Source organism: Tamandua tetradactyla, chromosome 22 (genome assembly GCF_023851605.1).
Source record: "Tamandua tetradactyla isolate mTamTet1 chromosome 22, mTamTet1.pri, whole genome shotgun sequence".
NCBI classification, from domain to species: Eukaryota; Metazoa; Chordata; class Mammalia; order Pilosa; family Myrmecophagidae; genus Tamandua; species Tamandua tetradactyla.
This window is the reverse complement of record NC_135348.1, coordinates 47749117-47775176: the sequence shown is the minus strand read 5'-3', so window position 1 is coordinate 47775176 and position 26060 is coordinate 47749117.

Below are 26060 nucleotides of genomic sequence, written 5' to 3'. Positions count from 1 at the left end.
TGGTGCCAGGCTGAGGGTGGCAGAGCATCGGACTGTGAATGTCATGATTTCCACAGGCAGCTGCCTTTGGGCTTTGGGCTGGGAAACCAAGACTAATTGCACAGTTTCTGGAAACCTCTTCAAACCAGGCTGATGAAACAAGTACAACCAGAAGGTTCTATTTCTTTTTAAAATCCATCCACCCTTAGAATTTTTTTTTTTAATGCATGTACTCTTTTTCTGCAGATACAAGGAGTAGAAGATCCATATTTGACTTTTGAGAAAATCAAAGTTGAAGCAGATAGTAAACAAACCCCTTTCTAGATCGGGTCAAGTGCTAGATTAACTCACTTAAACTTTCGTCTGTCTTTTCTGGTATGATCCCTCTGGCTTCCTGCTGTCCTTCGATATCAGCTGGTACCCAAAAGGCTTCCCCAGCTCAGCAAATGCCAATTACTTTGTCCTAAAATCTGGTCCCTCTTTGGAAATCATGTTTCTGGCAGTCATACTTAAAACAAATTGCCATATTTTTACATATGAATTGTAGACATTCGAATACTAGCCCCTTCTTAGAGACAACAACAATGAGATATTATTTTGACTTTATTGAAGAACATAAAACTGTTTTGAAAATGCTGCAGTGAAGACTCCAGCCCTTTCTTAAAGAGAGATAACAATGAACGTGCCCCGAAGGCCAAGTTTCCTTCCAGAGAGGTTGGAGAGGCACCCAGGAGGTCTGAGCTTTGAGTTCGATGAGTTGGAATGACTGCCAAGGGTTCTGTGTTCTTCCCTAGATGAGAGCAGTAATGCTGCTATAGAAATCAGGTGGGCTTAGGTGAAGCAAAGGGAGGGAAGCAGTTGGTGCCAAGAAAAGACCTTAAGAGCTGACGGTCAAGCAATTGGAATGTGAAGACCCTCAAGGCAAAGCTTTCTCCGTTTCTCCGAACCTTCTCAAGCGGGGTGCTGCCCTTCCAAGAAACCAACATTTGAGGTCTCTTTTTCTTTAACATTATTGCTCACATTAAAAAAATTTTTTGACTTGTCCTCAAATACTTCAGAGGTGAAAGAGTGAAATCGATACAGTGCGACTTTCCCTGGTCCTCTCTTGAAGCCCATCTCCCAGCTCAGCATTGTCCCTAACCCACACACATAGCATCCCTTCAGGTCCCTGTAGAACTGATTTATGACCATCTCTGAGCCAACTTGACCCATGCTTACGTTTTTAAGCCTATTGTTCTTATTCCTATTTCAGATACATGACTCTTCTGCCTTTATGTGTGAGGTGAGATTTGGTGGAGAAGACGTATTGAATTTTCTTAGTACGAGGCGTAGTGGATGTGTTACCCAGGAATAGATGTTATTATCGTTTTTTTAATGTTGTATAGTTTTATTGTAATAGATGTATTTGTGGATCTGTTGTCCCTGTTAATCTAAGAATTCATGTATTTCACTGGTTCTGTAAATTTCTTGTCTACTGTTTCTTCATATTTTGTTTTTCATATTCTCGGAATTTTTTGTTTCTGATTTTTGATTGAGAAATGTTAGATTGTTTATTATATTCTGAGTATTTCATAATCTCTATTTTATATTATATTGTTTCTCTGCATTGGGTTGTGTTTGAGTATTTTATTCAGATCTATACTTGTTCCATTGAGAATTTTTGAACTGGATTCGAGTTTGGACATTTCTGAGGATTCTTCAGCAGCTAATGAAAGTTTACATATATTTTTATACTTTGATCCAATAATTCCATTAAAAAATCATACAAGTCTGTGCATTAGGATGTTTATTTCAGCATATGTAAACAATTTGAATTTCAATCAATAGGAAATTAGTTAAATATATATTATTTCATATAATGAATTTTTACAGAATTATGAACAAGAAATATATGAGAGAGATACTGAGAGAGGGGATGAAAAGATGTCCAAGAGGGATTATTAAATGAAAACAAGTTGTAAAATACTATCCATAGCTTGATCCATTTATGCAAACATCCAAGAAATGCATACAAAATATATATGTGTGTGTGTGTGTGTGTGTGTGTGTATTTGTATATCCATAGAACATTTGTAAAAGGATAGGCAAGGAACATTGAACAGTGACTATATTTGAGGACTTGTTAGGAGTCGGATAACTTTTATCCTGTTTGATAGTTTTATAATTTTTTTTATTTTTAACTTTTTTTAATTGTATAGCATAACATATATGTTAACATATATTATATGTTGTATATAACATGATTTCACTTGCAGAGTTGGGCTTAGAGAGATTGAGGCCACATCTGAGCGTCAACAGAGGTCCTCCAGAAGTAACTCTTAGGGATGCCTATAGGTAGTCTAAGCTTCTCCGCTATCCACATAAGCTTCACAGGAGTAAGCCTCATGATCGAGGGCATGGCCTATTGATATGGGTGTCCGTAAGGTTTGACACAGTATCAGGAGTTCCCCTGATGGTACGATTTAATCGTTCCATAGATTTTCTCTCCTCCCTCAGGGGGACTTTGCCAACACTTTTTGATTATCTGCTTAATATATTCTAGGATGTATCCAGGCATTACAATAATCTATACAGGATTAAAGGACCACTTTCTTATTCTGGGCTCCCTGTGCTTCAATTGTTCAAATGAGTATGCAGATAGTTTGAGTTAGATTATGTACTACAGAAGATTTCAGTTCCAGACCAAATAAACCTTTCTTCCACTGGTCTCAAAGAGTATGTGTGGTTCTAAAATATAGACACTGCCTTCCTTACCCCTGTGTTCTGAATTACTTTAACCCCAATGTGCTCAGCTTCGTTCTTATCTCTAAATACCAGGTTGTATATATAAAGCAGCCTCTCAAAATCCAGACATAATCACCACTCCAGACTTAATGAATCTGCTCTAAAAGGTTACAATCTAGGCCCCTGTTTTCTTAGAAGCATTTCCTAAAGGTGACCATACCATTGTTGTTCTTTAGTTTCTGTCTATTTTGTCTCACCAAATGTCCCACAGGTTCACTCACATTGTTGCATGCCTCACGACTTTGTTCCTGTTTGTAGCAGCACAACCTTCTTTCATAAGTATGCAGCATCGTTCACCCAGTCTACATCTCCATCTGTGCACCTTCAGCCGCCTGCACTCATCAGGCATCATGTAGAGGCCCAAGGTTCATGGCCCACTGTTATTATCTTTTGAGAGTGACATACATATTGAGTTTTCTTCCCTCGATATTTCTGTTTGCATATGCAGCAGAGTATCACGAACAGCAACACGCTTGGGGTATCACTGTTGATTCCATTTACGTGTTTTCTCTTGAAATATTAGTCTTCAGCATCTTCATTGTTTCAACAATGTTTCTGACACCTGAACTCATTTACTTATTTACAGAGCATGACCATGGCTTTCTCCCCACCCCATCCCACCTTTTATTGTGACTTGGAAACTAGAGCAAATTGAGAAAATATGTGTAAATTGATATTTTGTAGAAACATCTGTGAAGCTTTCCTCCATTCTTTAAAATTTGTATTTATTTTATGGGCAGGTATTATATTCACAAGTTTCCAAATCAAAATATTAGGAAGATATTTTTATAGAGCAGTTGCTCTCCCATCCCTCTCTTAGTCCAGGTAATTCTTGGGCTCCCTAAAATAATCACTTTTGTTTGTTTCTTATGTGTCCTTCTAGGATTTATGCGGGTATACATTCTTCCCTCCTACCCCACACCAACACGGTGTATACTGTTACTGTTTGCTGTTTGCTTTTTTTGTTACTTCATATATACTGGAAATCTTTCGACATTGTTAAAAATGTTCTTTTTTTCTTTTTGTAACTACAAAGTTTTCATTCTATGGCAGAATCATAAAGGATTTCACCAGTGCTCTATTAATGGACTCTAGAGAAGTTTCTAAACTTTTGCTCTTAAGTAATCTTATACACATGGCATTTTCTATGAGAGCAGGTAAATCTGTACTATATATTTCCTGAAGTAAGATTGCTGGTTCAAAGGATACATGCATTTAAGTTTTGGTAAATATCAAATTGCTCCCCAAGAGGTTAACGTTTTGCACTGTGACCAGTGACATATATGCATACCTGTTTTCCCACAGCTTTGCCAAAAGACATTATCAAACTTCCCAGTTCTGCCAATCAGACTGCATATTTCAATATCATTTTAATTTTCTCTTATTGTGAGCAATGCTAAACATATTTTCAGATGATATACATTCACATGCTTTCCTTATTATAAGCACATTGTACATATCTTTGGTAAAATATCTATTCATGCACTTTGGCCATTTAAAAAAATTAATTTGCTCATCTCAGATTTTAGGGGCTATTTATATATTACCACTTCTGGATTTTGAGTCATTGAAACAGTTTGGCAAGCTTAGAATGATAAAGGAATTCACCCAGAACTAAATAGAAAACTCTAAAGTTTCATAGTTTATATTGAAAATCTATTCAGAACACATAGAATCCCATGAGGAAAGGATCCAGCTTTGTCTTTTTTGCCAGATGGCTGCCAGTTCTTACCTCGTTACTTTGAGATACCACTGGACATATTCTGAACCCCTGCACATACTTGGGTCTATTTCTCATTGCTGTTTGTTTTTTCTAATTTGACGCCATTGCTCCACCTGTGTGTTCTGCCCCCTGCACCTTGTTGTTTTATGCATGGGACATCATATTTACCAACTGGAGGGCGAGTCAAGCCACAGTGCACTTCTTTTTCAGAGTTTTTCTAGCCAGTTTTACTTTGTATATAAAAGCCTCAAAATCAACTCATCTAGTTCCCAAAGCAAAACCATTTGTAATTTAATTAGGATTGTACTGAATTTATAAATTTATTAGGGACTAACATGTTTGCAATAAAATTCTCGACCAAAGAATGTCAAATTTTCCATTTACTTGAATCTACTTTGTGTCTTTCAAGAATCTTTTAAAGTTTTTCAGATGTAAGTTTTGCACAAAATTTTGCTCAATTTATTTCTTGGTAGTTCACTTTTGAGTCTTTAGCAAATATTGACTATACATTAGATGCATAGTTTTTATATTCCACAATCTTAAGAAATTCTGTTATGTGTAGTAGTTTTGCAGTTGATTCTCTTAAGTTTTTCAGGTTTGCAATTATAGAGTCTATAAATAGGGATAAATTTACATCCTCCTTTCTAATTTTTTATATCTAGTTTTTTCTTTTATTAAATTGCATTGGTTAATATCATGAGTACAACAGTAAAAAATGATATTTGTAGACATCTTTTCCCCTCAGTTTAGCAAGCAAAAATTGCATTTAATCTCCCCCTACATATACACATACATATGTATCTTACTGTGGTATATGTAAGTCATGGTCAGAAAGCATTCATCAATTCTTAAGTTTTTTTTAAATCAATTTCTATATAACTGAGTTTTAAAAATCCAGCAGTGTTCTAGTGTTCTACTTCCTAGCTGCTGGAATGCAATATACCAGAAATGGAATGGCTTTTAAAAAGGGGAATTTAATAAGTTGCTAGTTTATAGTTCTAAGGCCAAGATAATGTCCCAATTAAAGCAAGTCTATAGAAATGTCCAAGCTAAGGTGTCCAGGGAAAGACACCTTGATTCACAAAGGCTTATGAAGTTCAGGGTTTCTCTCTCAAGTGAGACGGTACATGGTGAACACGGCCAGGAGTTCTCTCTCATCTGGAAGGACACATGGAGAACACAGTGTCATCTGCTAGCTTTCTCTCCTGGCTTCCTGTTTCATGAAGTTCCCCGGGAGGCATTTTCCTTCTTCATCTCCAAAGGTCACTGGCTGATGGACTCTGCCTTGTGGTGTTGCAGCATTCTCTGCTCTCTCCGAATCTCTTTCATTCTCCAAAATGTTTCCTCTTTTATAGGACTCCAGAAACTTCTCAAGACCCACTAATTTACATGGGTGGAGACATGTCGTCACCTAATCCAGCTTGACAACCACTCTTGATTACGTTATATCTCTGGGGAGATGATCTGATTACAGCTTCAAACATACAGTATTGAATAGGGATTATTCTGTCTTTATGAAATAGGATTTAGATTAAAACATGGCTTTTCTAGGGGACATACATCCTTTCAAACCAGCACAATGAGCGTCGAATAATTACTTCCTCGTGATATGTGGAAATGATTTTGTCTTAGATTTCTTAGTATGATGCATTGTATTAATTTATTCTCTAACACTGAGCTATCCTTATACTCCTGGTGCAGGGGAGACCTTGATCATTGCATTCTTTTCTTCTAATGCACTGCTGGAGTCTGTTTGCCAATGATAGGTGCAGGACTTTCACACTGATGTTGAGTTGGACTATAGTTGTCTTTTATGTGTGCACACCATGTGGTGGGGTGAGTCATGTGCACCCCAGAAAAACACGTTCTAAAATCTAACCCCTTCCTGTGGTGTGACCCACTGTACGTCTTTTGATGAGTTACTATAGTTAAGGTGTGTCCAGCTCAGGCAGGATGGGGCTGACCCCTGATACTGAGACGTTTACACACGAAATGCAAGTCAGACGTAGCGAGGGAGCCAGAGGGAGCAGCCCGAAGCTGGGCATCAGTGACGTGGAAGAGAAAGGGGAGACCGGGAGACGGCACCATGTACCCTGCCACGTGACGTCTGAGGAGGAAGGACCACCAGCAGCCACTCCAGGCCACCACAGTATTGGCGAGAAAGCATCACCTTGAGGAGGCCATGACTTGGATATCTCGTAGCCTCAAAACTGTGAGCTATCTCACCACCCTCCCCCTCTCTGCATGGGACATGACTCCCAGGGGTGTGGACCTTCCTGGCAACGTGGGACAGAGATCCTGGAATGAGCTGAGACTCAGCATCAAGGGACTGAGAAAAACCCTAGAATGAGCTGAGAATTAACATCAAGGGATTGAGAGAAACTTCTTGACCAAAAGGGGGAAGAGGGAAATGAGACAAAGTGTCAATGGCTGAGAGATTCCAAACAGAGTCAAGAGGTTATCCTGGAGGTTATTCTTATGCATTAAGTAGATATCACCTTGTTGTTCAAGAGGTAGTGGAGAGGCTGGAGGGAATTGCCTGAAAATGTAGAGCTGTGTTCCAGTAGCCATGTTTCTTGATGATGATTTAACAATGATATAGCTTTCACAATGAGACTCTGTGAATGTGAAAACCTTATGTCTGATGCTCCTTTTAGCTACTATATCAACAGAATAGTAAAACATATGGAATAAAAATAAATAATAGGGGGAACAAATGTTAAAATAAATTCAGTTTGAAATGCTAGTGGTAAATGAAAGCGAGGGGTAAGGGGTATGGTATGTATAGTCTTTTTTTTCCTCTATTATCATTTTATTTCTTTTTCTGTTGTCTTTTTATTTCTTTTTCTAAATCGATGCAAATGTACTAAGAAATGATGAATATGCAACTATGTGATGATATTAAGAATTACTGATTATATATGTACAATGGAATGATATCTAAATGTTTTGTTTGCTAATTTTTTCTTAATTAATAAAAAAAAGTTAAAAAGCAAAAAAAAAAAAAACAAGACCTGCAGGTTTTGTTGGGAGCAGCTGGCCTCAGGATGGTGGCAGTAATCTGTGGAGATTGTTATGTAGCGCAGTCTGGGAGGAAGACAATGTTTAGCCCAAATGGTTAAGTATGAAGGAAGAGAGCACTGAAAAATAAGCTCTCTGTTCTTTCAAGAAATGTATGCATGCCTTTTGTCACCCAGCAGTATTTAAGCAGGATCTGGATGAGAATAAAGTTGTCTGAAGTCTGAAAAAAAAAAACAAAACTGTGAGCTAAAACTTCATTCTCCACACCAAGCCCTGCGTGGTACTTGCTTCAGCAGTCCAAGGAGCAGACACATCCACACAGGCGTGGCCGATGGATTTTACCACTGCTTTCAAAGTCACTCCACTGGCCAATCAGTAAATAATTGGGGAAGAATTCACTTCCTGTACCCCCATTGCAGGAAAAGCAAAAGCACAAATCCTAATGCTTATCTCACACCATCCATAAGAAGCAACTTAAAATGGATTATAGGTCTAAATGTAAATTGTAAAATTATAAAACATTATTTCTGTGTAACAAATTACCCCCAAAACATAGCTGCTTAAAACAACAAATTATTATCGTACATAAATTCTGAGGGTTGAATCAAAAAACATTGTAAATGGGTGTTTTTAGCTCAGGATCCCTTATGAGTTTGCAGTCAAGATACTGGCCAGGTCAGCAGTTCTCTGAAGGCCTGACGGGAGAAGGGAGGTACACCCCGTATGCCTCAGCTACGTGGTTACAGCTGGGAGCTCTGGGTCCCATTGGCCCTTGCAGAGATTCTTACCTCCTCACCACTTGGCACCTATTCATCTATTCCCAAAGCTGTCTGAAGCCATCATGACATGGCAGGGACTTTCCCAGACAAACGATGAGAGAGAGAGAAGTGAGGGGACAATCTCGTCTCCAAAATTGCATGCTGTTACTTTCACTTTGTATTCATGAGATGTGAATCTGAAGTAGAATCCAAACTCAAGGCGAGGGGTCTATGTTCTATCTCCTGCAGGAAAGATTGTCAGAGAATTTACAGATATATTTTAAAGTCACTATGACATTATTAAGAACATGGAAATGCAAGACACATACTGACAGAAAATATTTACAATGCACACATCTAACAGAGGAGATACATGTATACGTAAATAAAACATATTATATAATAATAAAATATTCATAATATAATATGAGCATATTTTTATAGTGTGAGAAGACAGATGGCCTAATAAAAATGGGACAGAGGTTCTACACTTTGCAAAAGAAGATATAAGAATGATCAATTAGCACAAAAATGTAGCATAAATGAGTTGCTATATAATAATCTCAATACTAAGTGTTGAGTTTTTTAGCAACAAGAACAATATTTATTGTTAGTGCATGTGTAAGATGATACTCCTACTTTGGAAAACATTTTGGAAGTTTTGGAAATTTAACATATATTTACCCCATGATCTCATCATTCTGCCTTACATCTTTACCCAAGACTGATATTCACAAAGGATCTTAAATGTGAATGTCCAAAGCAGCTTCACCTGAAGTAGCCACAAACTGGAACCAACCCCAATTTTCATCTTTGGGTGAATATTTTTGGCGTACTGATATGTCGGATTACTACTCAGCAATAAAAAAGGAAAAAAGCATTGGTGTATATAATAATATGTATTCATTGTAAAAACATGATCCTGAGCAAAAGAAGCCTGAAGCAAAGGAGAACTTACTGTGTAACTTCATTTATATGGAACAATTGTGAAATCTGGTCTGTAGTGGAAGAAGGCTGTTAGTGGTTGTCCGGGGCTGAGGAGAAAGGAAATGGGATCCTGCAGGGGTTTTCTACATTGGTTATCGTGGTGGTTACACAGTGTATGAACTCACTGAAACTCATAGAAATACATCCTTAAAATGGGTGCATTGTATTGTATGTTAGTGTGAATTCGTATCTAGGCAAACTTTTCTGAGGTTTCCATTTTGACTAACACACTGAACCTTATTTTCAACGACACTTTCTCTAACCTCCTGCGGTTAATGTATGTGGACCTCCTTTTGTATTTTCCTGGTACCAGGGTGCCCCCTCTATCCAAGGACCTCAAAACCACTGTCATCAGTTCTGGCAGTCAGCATTCCACATCAGCATCTCTTAAAGATGCCGAAAAGGAGATGTGACTCAGGGCTACAATTCACTGTGCCACCTTCAGTCATAAGTAACATTGCTAAACCTCATTTTTATTTTGATGCCACCTGAGATTTGCTGGTGAGGATAGTATGAATAATATATGTGAAAATACAGCAATTCCACAAGAAGACATAACAATCATAAACATTTATGCATTGAGCCAGAGTGCTCCAAAATACGTGAGGCAAATACTGAAAACACTATAAAGAGATATAGACACATCTACCATAATAGTTGGAGACTTCCAACTAGACAGAGGGTCAATAAAGAAAGAGACAATTTGAATAATACAATAAATGAGCTAGACTTAACAGACATTTATAGAACATTACACCCCACAACAGCAGGATACACTTTTTCTCAAGCGCTCATGGATCATCTCAAGGATAGACCATATGCTGGGTCACAAAGCGAGTCTCAATGAACTTAAAATAATTGAAATCATACAAAACACATTCTCAGATCAAAAGGAATGAAGTTGGAAATCAATAATAGGCAAAGAGCCAAAAAATGTACAAATAAATGGAGGCTCAAGAATGCGCTCTTAAACAACCAGTGGGTCAAGGAAGAAATTACAAGAGAAATCATTAAGTATCTTGAGGCAAATGAAAATGAAAACATAACATATCAAAATTTATGGAATGCAGCAAAGGCAGTGCTAGAGGGAAATTTATTGCCATAAATGCTTATATCAAAAAAGAAGAAAGAACAAAAATTGAGACGTTAACTGTCCACTTGGAAGAACTAGATAAAGAACAGTAAACTAACCCTAAAGCAAGCAAAAGGAAAGAAATTATGAAGATTAGAGCAGAAACAAACAAAATTGAGAATGGGAAAATGATCAAGAAAATCAACAAAATCAGAAGTTGGTTCTATGAGAAAATCAATAAGATTGATGGACCCTTAGCAAGGTTGACAAAAGAAAGAAGAGAGAGGATGCAAATAAATAAAATCAGAAATGGAAGAAGAGACATAACCACCGACCCCACAGAAATAAAGGAGGTAATAAGAGGATACTATGAACAACTTTATGCTAATAAACTAGACAATGTAGATGAAATGGACAACTTCCTAGAAAGGCATGAACAACCAATATTGACTTGAGAAGAAATAGATGACCTCAACAAATGAATCACAAGTAAACAAATTGAATTAGTCATCAAGAAGTTCCCAAAAAAGAAAAGCTCAACACCAGATGGCTTCACATGTGAATTCTACCAAACATTCAAGAAAGAATTAGTACCAATCCTGCATAAACTCTTCAAAAAAACTGAAGAGGAGGGAAGACTACCTAACTCCTTTTATGCAGCCAACATCACCCTCATACCAAAGCCAGACTGAGATATTACAAGAAAAGAAAGTTACAGGCCATTCCTTCTAATGAATACAGATGTAAAAATCCTCAATAAAGTTCTTGCAAATTGAATCAAGCACTACATTAAAAGAATTATACACCATGACTAAGTAGGTTTCATCACAGATATGCAAGGATGGTTCAACATAAGAAGATCAATTAATATAATATACCATTTCAACAAATCAAAGCAGAAAAAACACATGATCATCCTGATTGATGCATAAAAGGCATTTGACAAAATTCAACATCCTTTCTTGATGAAAACACTTCAAAGGATAGGAATAGAAGGGAACTTCCTCAACGTGATAAAGGGAATATATGAGAAACCCACAGCTAACATCATCCTCAATGGGGGAAAACAGAAAGCTTTCCCCCTAAGACCAGGAACAAGACAAGGATGTCCACTATCACCACTGTTATTCAACATTGTGTTGGAAGTTCTAGCCAGAGCAATTAGACAAGAAAAAGAAATAAAGGGCATCAAAATTGGAAAGGAAGAAGTAAAAGTTTCACTGTTTGCAGATGACATGATACTATATGTCAAAAACCCTGAAAAATCCATAGCAAAACTACTTGAGCTAATAAATGAGTACAGCAAAGTAAAGGTTACAAGATCAACACTCAAGAATCTGTACTGTTTCTATACACTAGTAATGAAAAATCTGACAGGGAAATCAAGAAAAAATTCCACTTACAATTGCAACCAAAAGAATAAAATATTTAGGAATAAATTTAACTAAGGATTCAAAAGACCTATACAAAGAAAACTACAAGAAATTACTAAAAAAACCACAGAAACCCTAAATAAATGGAAGGGCATACCATGTTCATGGATTGGAAGACTAAATATAGTTAAGATGTCAATTCTACCTAAATTGATTTATAGATTCAATGCAATACCAATTAAAATCCCAAAAACTTACCTTTCAGAAATAGAAAAGACAATAACCAAAATATCTGGAAGGGCAGGGTGCCCCAAACAGCTAAAAATATCCTGAGAAAGAAAAAATGAAGTTGGAGATCTCACACTACCTGATTTTAAGGCATATTATGAAGCTACGGTGGTCAAAACAGCATGCTACTGGCATAAATATAGACATACTGACCAATGGAATCTGTTATATCGTTCCAAATATTATCTCCCATTCTGTAGGCTGTCTTTTCACTTCCCTTTTTTTTTTTTTTTTTTTTTGACATGGGCAGGCACTGGGAATCAAACCCGGGCCCTCTGGCATGGCAGGCGAGCATCTTGCCTGCTGAGCCACCATGGCCTGCCCTGTATTTTTACTTTCTTGATGAACACAAAAGTGTTTAATTTTGAGGAGTTCCCATTTACTTATTTATTTATTCAATGCTTGTGCTTTGGGTATAAGATCTAGGAAATTGCATCCTATTATAAGATTTATAAGATATTCCCTACATTTTCTTCTAAAAGTTTTATGCTCTTAGATCTAATATTTAGATCTTTGATCCATTTTGAGTTAATTTTTGTATAGAATGTGAGATATAGATCCTCTTTCATTCTTTTGCATGTGGATATCCAGTTCTTTAGGCACCAGGTGAGTTCTGTCCCAGGTGAGTTAGCTTGGCTGCCTTATCAAAGATCAATTATCCATAGATGAGAGGGTCTATAGTTGAACACTCTATTCAATTCCATTGGATACTGGATAATTGGAGCTGAAGGGATACAGATTGTGCAACAGCACTGATTGCAAAAATTCAGAAATGGATATCACAATGCTTCCTAATTGTAGCACAATAATGTTAGTACACTGAATGAAGCTGAGTGTGAGAATGATAGAGGTAGGGGCTGGGGGCACAAATGAAATCAGAAGGAAAGAGAGAAGATAAAGACTGAGATGGTATAATCTAGGAATGCCTAGAGTGTACAATGATAGTGACTAAAAGTACAAATTTAAAAAAGTTGAGAATGAGGAAGAACAAAAGAATGTCAATATTGCAGGGTGTTGAAAAGAGATGGTAATTCATATTTTAAAACTTTAACTTATGTGTGAGAGTAAAGCAAAAAACTGTTTATTTGGTTCAAAATTTATATTTTACGTAGTACATTTCCTAATATAACTTATGTGGACAGTTTAATTGAACATCAAAAGTACATGGAACCTTGAGTAGGGCATGAGATTCTGTAGGTTTGTCCATAGTGATGCCTCAATAAATTTCAGAATGATTTGAACAGTGAATAAAAAAGTATTTGTAAAGCCCCCTTGGGGGAATGGTGAGAAAGGGAGAAAATTCAACTTCCCCATGCGGAGAATTCTGGATATTCTCACAAGCAGTGGGGACAACCAAAGCAATAGGCCAAGCCCTCAATCTTGGGGTTTGTTCATATGAAACTTATCCCCTTAAAGGAGAGACTAAGCCCACTTAAAATTAGGCCTAAGAGTCACCCCCAGAGAACCTCTTTTGTTACTCAGATGCAGCCTCTCTCTCTCAGCCAACTCACTGCCCTCCCCCTCTCTACATGGGGCATGACTCCCAGGGGTGTGGACCTTCCCGGCAATGTGGGGCAGAAATCCTAGAATGGTGGAACTCAGCATCAAGGGATTGAGAAAACCTCCTCGACCAAAAGGGTTTAATGGCGGTTTTTGATGAATTCCCTGGGAGAAGCTGGCTGGCTGAATTATAGATTGAAATTTCTCCTTATGACTAATTAAATCATCAGTTCTCCTTTTAAGGCCTTCAATTGATGGGATAACACTTCTTTCCATAGTTGAAGGCAACCTCCTTAGTTGATTGTAGATATAATGAGCCATAGATAGGATCAATTTATTGATTATTTAAATCCATGAAATATTCTCACAGTAACAGCTAGGCCAGTGCTTGACCAAACAACTGGACACCATCACCTGGCCACACTGACACCTGAACTTCACCATCACACATAGAAAGGGTAAATATTGATTCTTGTAATTCTTTTCCAGTTTTACAAATACTCATGTATTTTCTGGGTCGCAATATAAGTATATATTTTTTTGTGGCCATAGTTTAAAAGTGTGGAAGGTCTTAATTTGAAGGATAGACAATTGATTCCAAAGTGCAATTTTAATCTTCATTAGAAATTGCAGATAACTATTAACCAAAAACATTAGGCAAGAGTCCTCCGTGTGTATTTCTTTCATTACTTTTCTTGTAGGTTGAACTATTAAATCATCTGCTTCTACAATGGTTGCTTGATGGCATTTAAAATTCATGATAGGTTGCATCAGCTGAATACAATATAAGCAATTAACTAGAATCAAAATTATTATTATTCCTTATAAATAACTGAAATTCAGGAAACCAGATTGCCACATCTAAGTCATGAAATCCAGACCCAAATACAGTGGATCTGTTCTGGAAAGTCAGATGGTCTTTTCCTTAGTTCTAGTCACAGACTTGACGTGACTAGTGGGATTTGTACATGTACTGTGATAAGTGTCAGCTCTGGCGCACACTCCCCTTGACCAGCGAGAAGAGCCCCACACTTACCCAGTTCAGTGTGTTCATACTTGATCTTGGGGGCTTCAAGAACACTTGTAATGTCCTGATAATTTCTTCCAGATAGACAAATTTCATCATCTTTTCTAATTGAATTATGCCTACTGTTGAAATAACATTTCATACACTTCACATGAAGTGGGATTTAGCTATTCCTTCATGGATTTGTCCTGACAAGTCCTTATTTTACTCATTTTGGGATTTTTCTAGGTATATTTCTCTGAAAGTCTCTAGCTCTTACTCTATATATCCAAGAGAGTTGTGTGTATGTTAGGCAATTATGTCCACATAAGAAGTAAAATCGTAGAAGGGCAGAGAACATCATACAAAGAATGATTCAATTATTGGTCCACTGAGGCAGATTTCCTGAGTTGGATTAAATACTTCTTGCAAATCAGGCTGGACAATCTCAAAAACAGTAACACTTTGACTACAGCAGTTAGCAAAGATAGACCCAATATCTGTTTCAGGCTGGTGAAGCCAGTGCTACAAAACTGTATAAAATTCAATAGAAGTGCTTTGTTGATTCGTGGTCAGAGTTAAATTTCTTTAAGGATAAAGAGTGGGTTAGTAATGTGAGGAAAATTCAGGTATTTGAAAAGACCACTAGAAGGAAATACACCTTCTGTAGTTTCCACTGAAAAGCCATTATATTTCTATTGGCAAGATCGAGGAGGGAGGGCAGGCCACGGTGGCTCAGCAGGCAAGAATGCTCGCCTGCCACACCAGAGGACTCGGGTTCGATTCCTGGTGCCTGCCCATGTAAAAAATAAAAAATAAAACCTTTGAAAAAAAAAAAGATCGGGGAGGGAGAAGTTATTAATCTAGTAATCTATTGGGTTCTTTACCCAATATGTATGTACTAAAATATATTAATAAACATTTTAGGCAAAAGTAGAATAATAAGTAAGATTAACAATAAAAGATAGAATAGTGAAAACATCAGAAAGGTGATCTTCCCGCATCATCTTAGATGGAAGCTGTTTGGTGTCATCATCAACCTGATCTAAAGGCCTGGGATTGGCTCCCTGGCTCTGAATATCTCTTATGTCCAGAGGATTTTCTCATGTAATGGGTATCCAATGGTCCACATGCTTCTTAAAGTTAGAAAACATGGATCCAAGGGTCAACATCTAGGACCCATGGCATTGCTGTTCCCAGGACCTTGGGTCCTAGGTCTTGTAGTCAAGATCTGAGCGTATTCTTCCTCCAGAAGGTTGAATTCTCTGGGTTTTAGATCACTAAGAGCCTACTCAGTAGATGCTGTGAGGAGGCTGCTTGTCCTGCTGCCCATGAAGCTGAGTATGCAGGACTCCCTCAGAGAACCTGACCACGTCAGCTTGCAACAGGGATCAAAGATGAAACCCCTAAATACAGGGGTGGGCTCATTAATTTATAAGGAGAAAGTCGATGAATCCCATAAGATTTTTTATCTCATTGTCACTAAAAGTAATGCAATAACTTGGACTAGGAGAGTTTGAGGGGCTCTGAAAGCATTGCTAATTTTAGTTTTAGAATTTCATTTGTTCCCTCTACTTTTCCTGAGGATTAAGGATGACTTCTTCTTAGTAAAACACAAGAATTTGCAAAATTCATCAATAAGAGTCTCCGTGAAATGAGTGCTTAGAGTGACAGGTTAGGTTTCTCCAGAAACAAACAAACAAACAAAAAATCAATTTTTTCAAAGCCATCAGTTAAAAAAAAAAGTCTCAATGCATCCTGAGATTAAGTGAATAATGACCAAAAGACAGGTATTGGCCAATTTCTGGGGGAAACACAGAAATATTCAAAGGGGATTTCAGGCTTTGATTCCTTGTCAGGGTGATGTTTTCAGTCAAGTAAAAAATCTGATGTTTCAGATTTAGTAAAGCATAGCTGGAAATCTGCTTGGCAATGCCGTAAAATTACCCAGCCAATGGTCGTTCAATATCAGAGTCCATGCGTCTACACAATTCTGAGTAAAGGAGTGGAACATTTTTTTTCCCAAAACTCTACAAGATCACTTTGTTTGACCAGACAACAGTTTTGTGGACACTATGATTATCTTCAAGTACTGTTCCGTCTGAACTTCCTCATTGTTTCCCCAATCGGGAATATCTTTGACGATTAAAGATGGTGTCTTTGAACCTCTCCAAGGTTTTGCCCCTTTGACTGGTGATGGTGGCAGTAGCCTTAGTAAATGCTGCTTGTGTAGCATGGTGGCCAGCTGGGTTCTCATCATGGGGTCTCAGATCATTCTGCCTGAATAAGTCTCTTTTATTAGGGTTCAGCGTTTTTAAGAGTTTCTGCAGAGATCAGGGAACCTTTTTCACTCCAAAGCATCGCCACATCATGACCTCCTATGAGCACACCTGCTGTCTGCATAAATATTTGCTCTTTTACTCTGGTGTAAGCCATCTCAGCTGAGAATGATTAATTCAGCCATTTGACTTAACTTCTGGTTGAAGCTCATGTACTAATGACGAATTCGGGTCTATGATAAAAAAGCCCGCTCCTCATTTTCCATTCTTATTTTTAGGTATGACAAAATTAAATCAGGATTATCCAAGGGACTTTCCAAAAATATTCTTCCACAAAAGTCAAATAATTATAGCATTCTCATTCTTGGAGTAGGGAAAGGAGAGTCACTAAGTTCTGGGTGTTACAGTAATGGTTGGACATTTGGAAAAGGAAATTAACAATATTCCAAAGGAAATAAGACATCTACCTGAGCAGTGCTGAAGGTCTGCACATCGTAAGCAATCATCAAATTTATGGAGGCAATAGAACTATGTCAGCTGAAGCATTTACAAACCCTGCTCCTACAGCTGTTATGCAGGGTATGATAGCCATTGGTCAATGGACTGAAATAAGCAATGTTTTTTTTAATTGTTTCCTTTAAGCTGAGTCAATACACCAAGGTTTACCCAGACATTCACAGTCAAAAAGAGGAAAAGTGTCATAATTAGGCATATCTAAGAATGGGGGTTATTGGGGGGTCTTCTTTAGTTTACAAAAGGCATGTTTATATTTGTTTTCTCAAAGAAAACGTCCAACAGTTGCAGCAGAATTCAGCACACAGTGCCTCCAATCCATTCCAAAGCTCCTCATGTTAACTGGTCTAGGACAATTTTGAATGACTTGTAATCTGTCAGTGGTAGAGATTTACCTTCTTGGGGTTAAATCATTTCCTAAATAATGGGTCTTTTGCTAGAGAATCACAAGTTTCCTTTAGAAGTTTTGTGTCCTATGATAAGGCTGAGAGGTAGAATCAATCTCCTTCAAATCCATTTACATGTTTCATTGATTATAAAAGCCATGTTTTGTTTCAAATTACATCTTTGGAATTAGGATGTGTCTCACAGTTTGCGGTATCTGGTAATTGGTGCCAGTCAAGTGGCTGACGAGTTATAATTGTCAATGCCTGTGTATTCATAAACATCCAAAGATCCAGCACCAAGACTTGTAGTGGGGTGTCAGTGGCTTGAAGAAAATTTCAGAAACAGCATTAAAGCATTTTTACCTCACAGAACCAACTGATACAGGGATATGGTGAATCAGAAGTATTTAGCAAAATTCCTGAAGAATAGTTAAAATTGCGCTCTACGTAATTGACAGTCCAGGAGCTCACTTCGATGGCTTTAAGTTCCTCCCAGGATTCCTTTTTAAAATGCTGTGTAAACAATTTTCTCAATGGCATAAAGAATGATTTTGTACATAAAAAACACTAGTATTAATAACTACTGAAATATGATTTTGAAGTTTCACTTGACTATCGATGTGAATATGAAGACATTTTAGGAATAACTTTTCCTAAGGTCCTTGGGCCTGAGAAACAGGGCCCCCTGCCTGGGTCCACACTCCGAGTTTCTGGCACTGACCCTTTTCTGTCTGTGCCCTTCCTGGTGGGACAAAGAATCTTGGTACCAAGGGGCCAACACAGAGGGCTTCTGCATGCCACCACCACGGCATTCCACAGGTCCTCACCCTGGAATCCCCTGCCAGGGCATGCACAGGTGCTCATTTGGGTCCATACTCCCAAGAATGGGCCATGCAGTGATACGCTCATCCTCGGGTCTGGTATGGGATGGAGCAGAAAAGTGAAGAAAACTGTGGAGGCAACTGCCCTTATGCCTGGGATGCTCGCATGGCACACTCCAAAGAAAAGTCTAAAAATTCCAAATTGGAATGTGGCCTTTGGAATCATTTTCCAGTTGTATACATACATATATTTTACTATAAAACAACATTCAAACACAAACATTCTTAACATAAAAGCATTCCATACGTGGTGATCAATCAATGACTCACAACACTATTACATAGTTGTATGTTCATCACCATGATCATTTTTAGGATATTTGCATCACTCCAGGAAAAGAAAAATGAAAAAATTCATACATACCATATACCTTACCCCTCCCTCTCATCGACCACTAGTATTTCTATCTACCCACTATATTTTAACCTGTGTTCCCCTTATTATTTATTTTTATCCATATTTTTCAGTATCCATACCCTAGATAAAGAAGCATCAGACACAAGGTTTTCACAATCCCACAGTCACATTGTAAAAGTTATCTCTTTACACAATCATCTTCAAGAATCAAGGCTACTGGAACACAGCTCTACAGTTTCAGGTACTTCCCTCCAGCCAATCCAATACACCAGAAACTAAAAAGGGAAATCTATATAATGTGTAAGAATAACCTCTAAGATAACCTCTCAGCTCTGGTTGAATTCTCTCAGCTACTGAGACTTCATTTTTTTCTCATTTCTCTCTTTCCCCTTTTGGTTAAGAAAGTTTTTTCAGTCCCCTGATGCCAGGTCCCAGGTCATCCCAGGATTTCTATCCCACATTGCCAGGGAGATTTACACCCCTGGGATCTTGTCCCATGTAGTTGGGGAGGGCAATGAGTTTACCTGCTGAGTTGTCTTAGAGAGAGAGAGGCTACATCTGAGCAACAAAAGAGGTTCTCTGAGGGTGACTTTTAGGCCTAATTTTAAGTAGGCTTAGCCTATCCTTTTTGGGATAAGTTTCTTAGGGGTGAAATTCATGATTAAGTGGGCTTGGCCTATTGATTTGGTTGTCCCCACTGCTTGTAAGAGTACCAGAAATTCTCCAAATTTCTGATTCTGAAAATTGACTTTCTTCCCCTTTCTCCCCAGTGCCCTAAGGGGACTTTGCAAATACTTCTTTATTCACTGTCCAAATAGCTCTGGGATTTATCCAAGCATCACACTAACCTGGACAAACCAGCAAGATCTCACATCCTATTCAAGATTCCATGTACTTATGGTATTCAACTAAACTGACCACACAAGCTAAATTAGGAAATGCACTATCCAAAATAGAAATTTTGCACCAAATAGACATCTGTCCCTGTAGTCTCATACAGAAGTTGGCATTTAAAAATATGGACAATTTCATCCTTTACCCAGTTTTCTGATATACCTTAGTCCTATCCAGATCAGCTTCACTCATATCTCTACTTGATGCCTAATCACTTTTTAAACTTTTTAAATAATTCCTGTATGGGGTAGTGCTGATTTTCCAAGCTTCAGAGTTGTGACTGAGTCTCAGGTGTCACATAAATACCCAAAGTTTCCGGAAAAGACCAGGTAATATACAAACAGCTCAGTATCTCAGAGTTTAGAATCAACAGTTACAACTCCTAAGTGTATGTGATTGCTGTAAGAGCTGACAATCTAGGACCCTTTACAATAGGCCCCAACCTGATAACCCATGCTCTCAACTTCAGTTCTCCGAGTTGGTATATCAGTTAATCCATATGATTGAGGCGTGATATTGTCTTTTTATTTCTGACATTTCGTTCAACGTACTGTCCTCAAGGTTCATTCTCCTAGTCGCAGCCTCACAACTTCATTCCTTCTTGTGGCCGCTCAGTGGCCCATTGTCCGTGTTCACCGCAGTCCCCCCTTCCATTCCTCGGTCGCTGAACCCCCAGGCCACCTCCACCCATCGTGGATCAGGAACACTGCTGCCATAGACACCCGTGTGCAGATGTGCATCCGTGTCCCCACACTCAGCCCCTCCAGGTACACACTGAGCAACGGGGATTCAGGATCCTGTGGCAGCCCCACCCCGACCTCCTGTGGGCCAGCACACTGCCCTCCACGGGGCTGCACCTCTCATTCCCACCAACAGCGAACAGGTGCAGCTCTCTCCCTGCATTTCCTCCAGCACTTGCTTCTCTCTGTTCATTTTTAAATAGTTTTATTTACACATCATAGAATCTAGTCTAATTGCATAGATATGCCTTCGTTACCATACAATATTTATGTTTATGAAACTATATACAGGAAAATGAAATAAATATGTTTAAATTTAAGTTTGTTGATTTAGTTTATAGCTTTTAAATAGAGACATGATGGTATATGGCATTCCATTAGTACTATTTTATTTATGATTTCCTTTTCCACTTGCACCAGAGTTATACGTTTAAAATCTATGCCTAATTATGTATAAAATGACAATTTCAATAAGTATAAAATATAAGCACTGTTTTAAGAATGCATTGTGTCATAGGGAAATGGAGAGTGCATAAAATAACAGCACTTCTTAGAATTGCATATTAGGTTGGATTCATCACGGAATTCTCCCTCCTGTTTCAGTTTCTTTAACTTCCCATCCTTCTTCTTGACCCTGGCAGAGACGACACCACCTGTGCTCCTCACGAGGCGTGAGAGCCCCTCTGAACCACAGGGAAGGCTACATGTATGTATTGAAAAGCAGGGCAATCCCTGCACACACCAGGAATTCAATACGGATGGAACGGTTGAATCCTGCCTTGCCTTGGCAAGCAAACCTCACAGGAAACAGCATGATGACCACTCAATAATATTTTATTTTCCTTCTCCTTCCTTCATTTCTCCCATCATCACTGACCCTAGCCATGACTTTCTTAGACAAATCTAGCAGTGTTTCTCTGCCCCGAGCCTCCTCGGCGTCTCTGTGTCCGACTGTGCTCCCTGCTGAGACCCAGACACGTGGGGCCGGGCTGCCGAGTGGGCCCACAGAGCCTGTCCTCAGCCCCAGTCCTCCCCATGGGCGCAGCCTTCGGGGCACACGGGGGCTACTTCCAATGAGGCCGGACACACCTCCTTCAGGGTGAGTCTTCGTCTTGTCACTGGGTCTTTGTAAATGGAATCAATACAGAGAGAGAGAGTGAGAGATCGCGCCATGGAGGCAAGTGGCAGAAAGAAAGGGAACTGGGGGAGAAGGGAGACGGCAGGTGCCCAGGTGCCTCGCATGCCGGGGGGGCAAGGACTCCCTCTAGGAGGGGCTTGACGAGGACCTGAGGTGGGCGTTTCCTCAGCCTCAAGCGATAAGCTGATGGATTCCCGTTGTCAGAGTCGACCCACTCATGGCTCTGCTTTAAGCAGCCTAGGAAGGTGACGAAGTACACTGGTCCAATTCAAGAGGAATCACAGCCACCGGCTGAAGCCAGCGCCGGGCAAGGTCACAGCGGCCCAGAGGCCGTCCGGGGCACAGACGCACGCGTGTCTTCACACCAGCCCTCCGCACACTCATCTTCATCTCGCGTTTTCCCTTTCTTTCACCGATTAGAATCTTTCGCGTCAGGACATGTGTAGTTGACTTATCTTTATAGCAGCCACACAGACCCATTGCACAAACACGCTCCATGTTTTTTACATTTGGGCAGCTTCTAGGATTTTTTTGGTGGTGGGGGTGGGGGTTGCTATTAGAGTACTGAAGCTATGAAAAGGCTTAAATAACCCACACGTGTGCAGGTCTGCCCAGCGTGGAAGTGGGTTCGGGAGCAGTTGGAACTGGGGTGCAGCGCTCCGCCCCGGCTTGGACACGCTGCAGTCAGGCTCGTCCCACAGGGTCTGACAGGAATGCTGGGTCCACATTTCCAGGGTTCAATCCTGACTCAACCACTATTGGTTGTTAATTTTTGAAAGCAACTACATTTTCATATTCCAGTTTCCTCATTTTAAAATGGGGATAAAAATGCATACTACTTTATAGGACTGCTTGGGGGATTAAATGAGATACTACACAAATTATTGACACATTTATGAGAGATCCTCATTATATTAAATATTATGAATCATTACTGGGCTATTGTTGTTTTACAGTTTATTAAATCAACCACCACAGCTAAGGTTAAACGCCTGCCTGAAGGAGAGAAGTCAGAAAGTTTCCTGAAAGAGATGTTACAGAGAGAGAAGAAATTACATGTATCTGAGGGTGTGTCTTTTCTGTCTACGTTCATATACCATCCTTCACTGAACACATCAAAATGATATGAAATTAAAACCTGCTAACAGATGTACAGAGAAAAGAAAGAAAATTTTCAAAAAATTAACAGTGATTATGTTTGAATGATTGAATATTGTGCTTTTTCCAGCTCCTGTTTTCAAAAATATCTATGGCCAATAGGTATTGTTTTTCTAATAATAAAACCTCAGTAATCCATTTAACAATGTCTAAATTACTGTCCTCCAGCTAGGTACTCGTGTATGCATATGTGATGGCAAGGGTGCAAGGGACACAGTTTGCAGACCCCACATTCTAACGACAATAACACTGTTAAGGTTTAAAAGAGAGGAAGTCCTGGATTTGGCAATAAAATAGAGGTTAGATTTTTAACTCTATCATTTACAGATGTGTGACCTTCAGAAAATCATCTAACATCTCTGAGCCTCAGTATTGTCACCTAAAATGTAAACATAAAAACCTATATCCCTGGCTTACTGGGAGAATGAAGTAAAATAGGGGGTGGGTGCGAGCTCTGAAATGTGTATCACTTTTCAAATACAGGAGAGGTTATTGTCATGGTGTGATGGTTAAGTTCATGTGCCAGTGTGGCTATGGTGCCCAGGGGTTTGGTCAAGAAGGCACTTACCTGATTGCTTCTGCGATGGATTCAAGTCATCAGTCATTGATGGGATCTGTGGCTGATGACATCGGCAACAACAAAAGAGACCTTCAGCCATGAGAGAGGTCTCATCCAATCGGGTGAAGGCTTCAAAGGGAGAAATGATTTCAGCAGTCAGAAAGAAGAGTTTCTATTTCTACTTCAGCCAGCCAGTTTCAACTGGGAAATTCATTGAAACCTTCATTGGAGTTCCTAAAAAGCTAAATGTCTTTCACTCATTGCCAGTGAAACCAACAGCTGGGCAGAACCCCTTGGTTTCTTGACAACCTTCTCAGCCCTCCAAGGTCAGATTCTTCCAATCTGGCCATTTCTCTCCACAGTTGAAACCCTCTTATAAATTTCTGTGGTCCCCTCTGATGAGGACTCAGTAATGTATGAAATGAAAACTTAATATACATTATTAGGTGGCATAAGTATTTCTTCTCTTAGAACAGTTGAATGACTTTTTCCCTTCTCTTGCCCCAAGTTGCATTAATCACCCCAGTGCTTCCCTGCTAACAATCAAGCTCTGGAATTCAAGAGCAATAAAGCATCTCCCGAACTTCTCCTTTCACGATGGATGTATACCGTCATTTAGAAGAGAACAGTATACCTTTATACATAAACTTCTACACTTTACTTTTAGAGCAGCCCATGCCTTTAGCTTATTGCTAGAATTCTGATTTGATCCACCCTTCTTATTGGAAGACTCAAAAATATGTATCTTAGACACTGCGAAAAGCAAAGCCAGAGACAAACCCCTGCATCTGGGCTTCTCACTGCTGTGTAGGAAACTGACACTGGCTCCTTCCGCGGTTCCAACCCACACTGCTGTGTGGCCCAGGTGACCCGGAGACTCCTCAAATGCACCAAGCTAGCCTTGTCCCACTTCTGCTTGACAAGGACTGGCTGTTCTGAAGCCTTTGCGCTGTTTCCTAGTAAGGCCCACTGAGGCCCTCGGCTCCTTTTCGCTATCTGCAGCTCACGAGGTGGGGACAGGCGCCTGAGGTTCCGACCCTGCTCGGGCCTTCAGCAGAGTTCGGCGACCTGGGATGCCTGCGGACACCGGACGCCTCCTAAGCCTCGCACGGTTGTTGTTAATAATTATTGCCCCTCAGCCCTCAACAAGGAACAGTTGGTTAGGACTTTGTTTAAAGACTAGAACTGTGCTTTGATTAATCATAGAATGTGTCAAGTGTGGCTTAAAGAAGAACTGATTATTAGGCTGCTCTCTCATTCTCAAGTTCATATGGCCAATGGGCAAATGTCATTTCCAAAGTAAATAGAAGGGATCACTCCCGATCAACGCCTTCATTATATTTAAATATATTTACACTACATGACCCTTGCTGTTTAAATTTGAAGTTTCATCAGAAGTTACACTTACCATTTAAATCTGAAATTTCAGACATTGAAAACACTATAAAAATATTTATGACTCTCAGGACAAAGTTTGCCAGGTATCTGTGAGAAATCTTGTCAGTGAATAAAAAAAATCAAAGGAAATTTGGTAGAAAAAAATGATCTTTGCTAGGAATCAGGGGGCAGCCTCTGTTTGCTGTGTGACCCTGGGACACCTGCTGTATCACTCTGAGACACCTTGTTAGCTTTAAAGTGAGGACATTTCCATGAGAGCACTTTCAGGATTAATTATTTACTCTGGTCTCTGCCCCTGTGGCTTTATGACTTATTAGAAACTACTCAGTGTGTGTGTGTGGGGGGTGACTGTTTCCGTTGGATTTCTGAGTTGCTGACGAGGTGTACTGCTCATTTCTCAGTGTTTGGGCCCACGTGTTTCAAAATATCACAACTTAGAGCCTCACGTCGAGGCACCAACCCTGGCTGGACTGCAAATGTGGAGGGTCCAAGAATGTTCTCAATAAGTTGGGACTGAAGCGGCAGGGCTACTCACAACAGGAATGCGTTAAAGAAACTCATCACAGAAGCACAAGTCAACGTTGAGCAGACCCCAAAGAGGGGCATTTACCCTATTTCGCAAACAGGTCTTTTAGTTGGCCTTGGCAGAGTGTGAGGTTTGGATAGTACATTTAAAGGGCAGGGTTTGCCAGCTGCTGACGTGTAGGTATTATTAACACACACTTTTCCTACTTTCTCAAAGTGATACATTCATGCTTATTTTGGGACGTAGGCGATGGGAAGTCATTGACTTTTCGCAGTTCCACAACGCCTGTGCTTCCCAAGACCCTGTCAGGCTGTTTTCCAGGGACTTTCTTCTGGTTTATAAGTAGGCAAAGCCGAGTAAGAGGAAACTGTAATAAAACAATGTCAACTAAAAGAAAAATTGGAAGGATAAAGTTTTCTTTTATCTGTAATTAGGTTTAGTTTTAACGCAATTTCCTCTTTTGATCCTGATGTCTGCACTGTTGTCAGCAACCTTGGTTTATTTATGGCTCCTTGGTATAATCTAGCTATGTATGAAACCCCAGTACCAGGCTTCCTCGAGTACCTCGTGATAAAGCTCAGTCCAGAGCAGAGTTATGAGGGGAAGCAACTGTCTTTCCTCTATTCAATTTGACAATAACACACCTAGCCAGAGTTAGAAACAGGCTTCTACTGGAGCAGGAAATTTGGAGGTGGATATATAGACTTGTATTTCATAGATATATAGATATATACCTAAA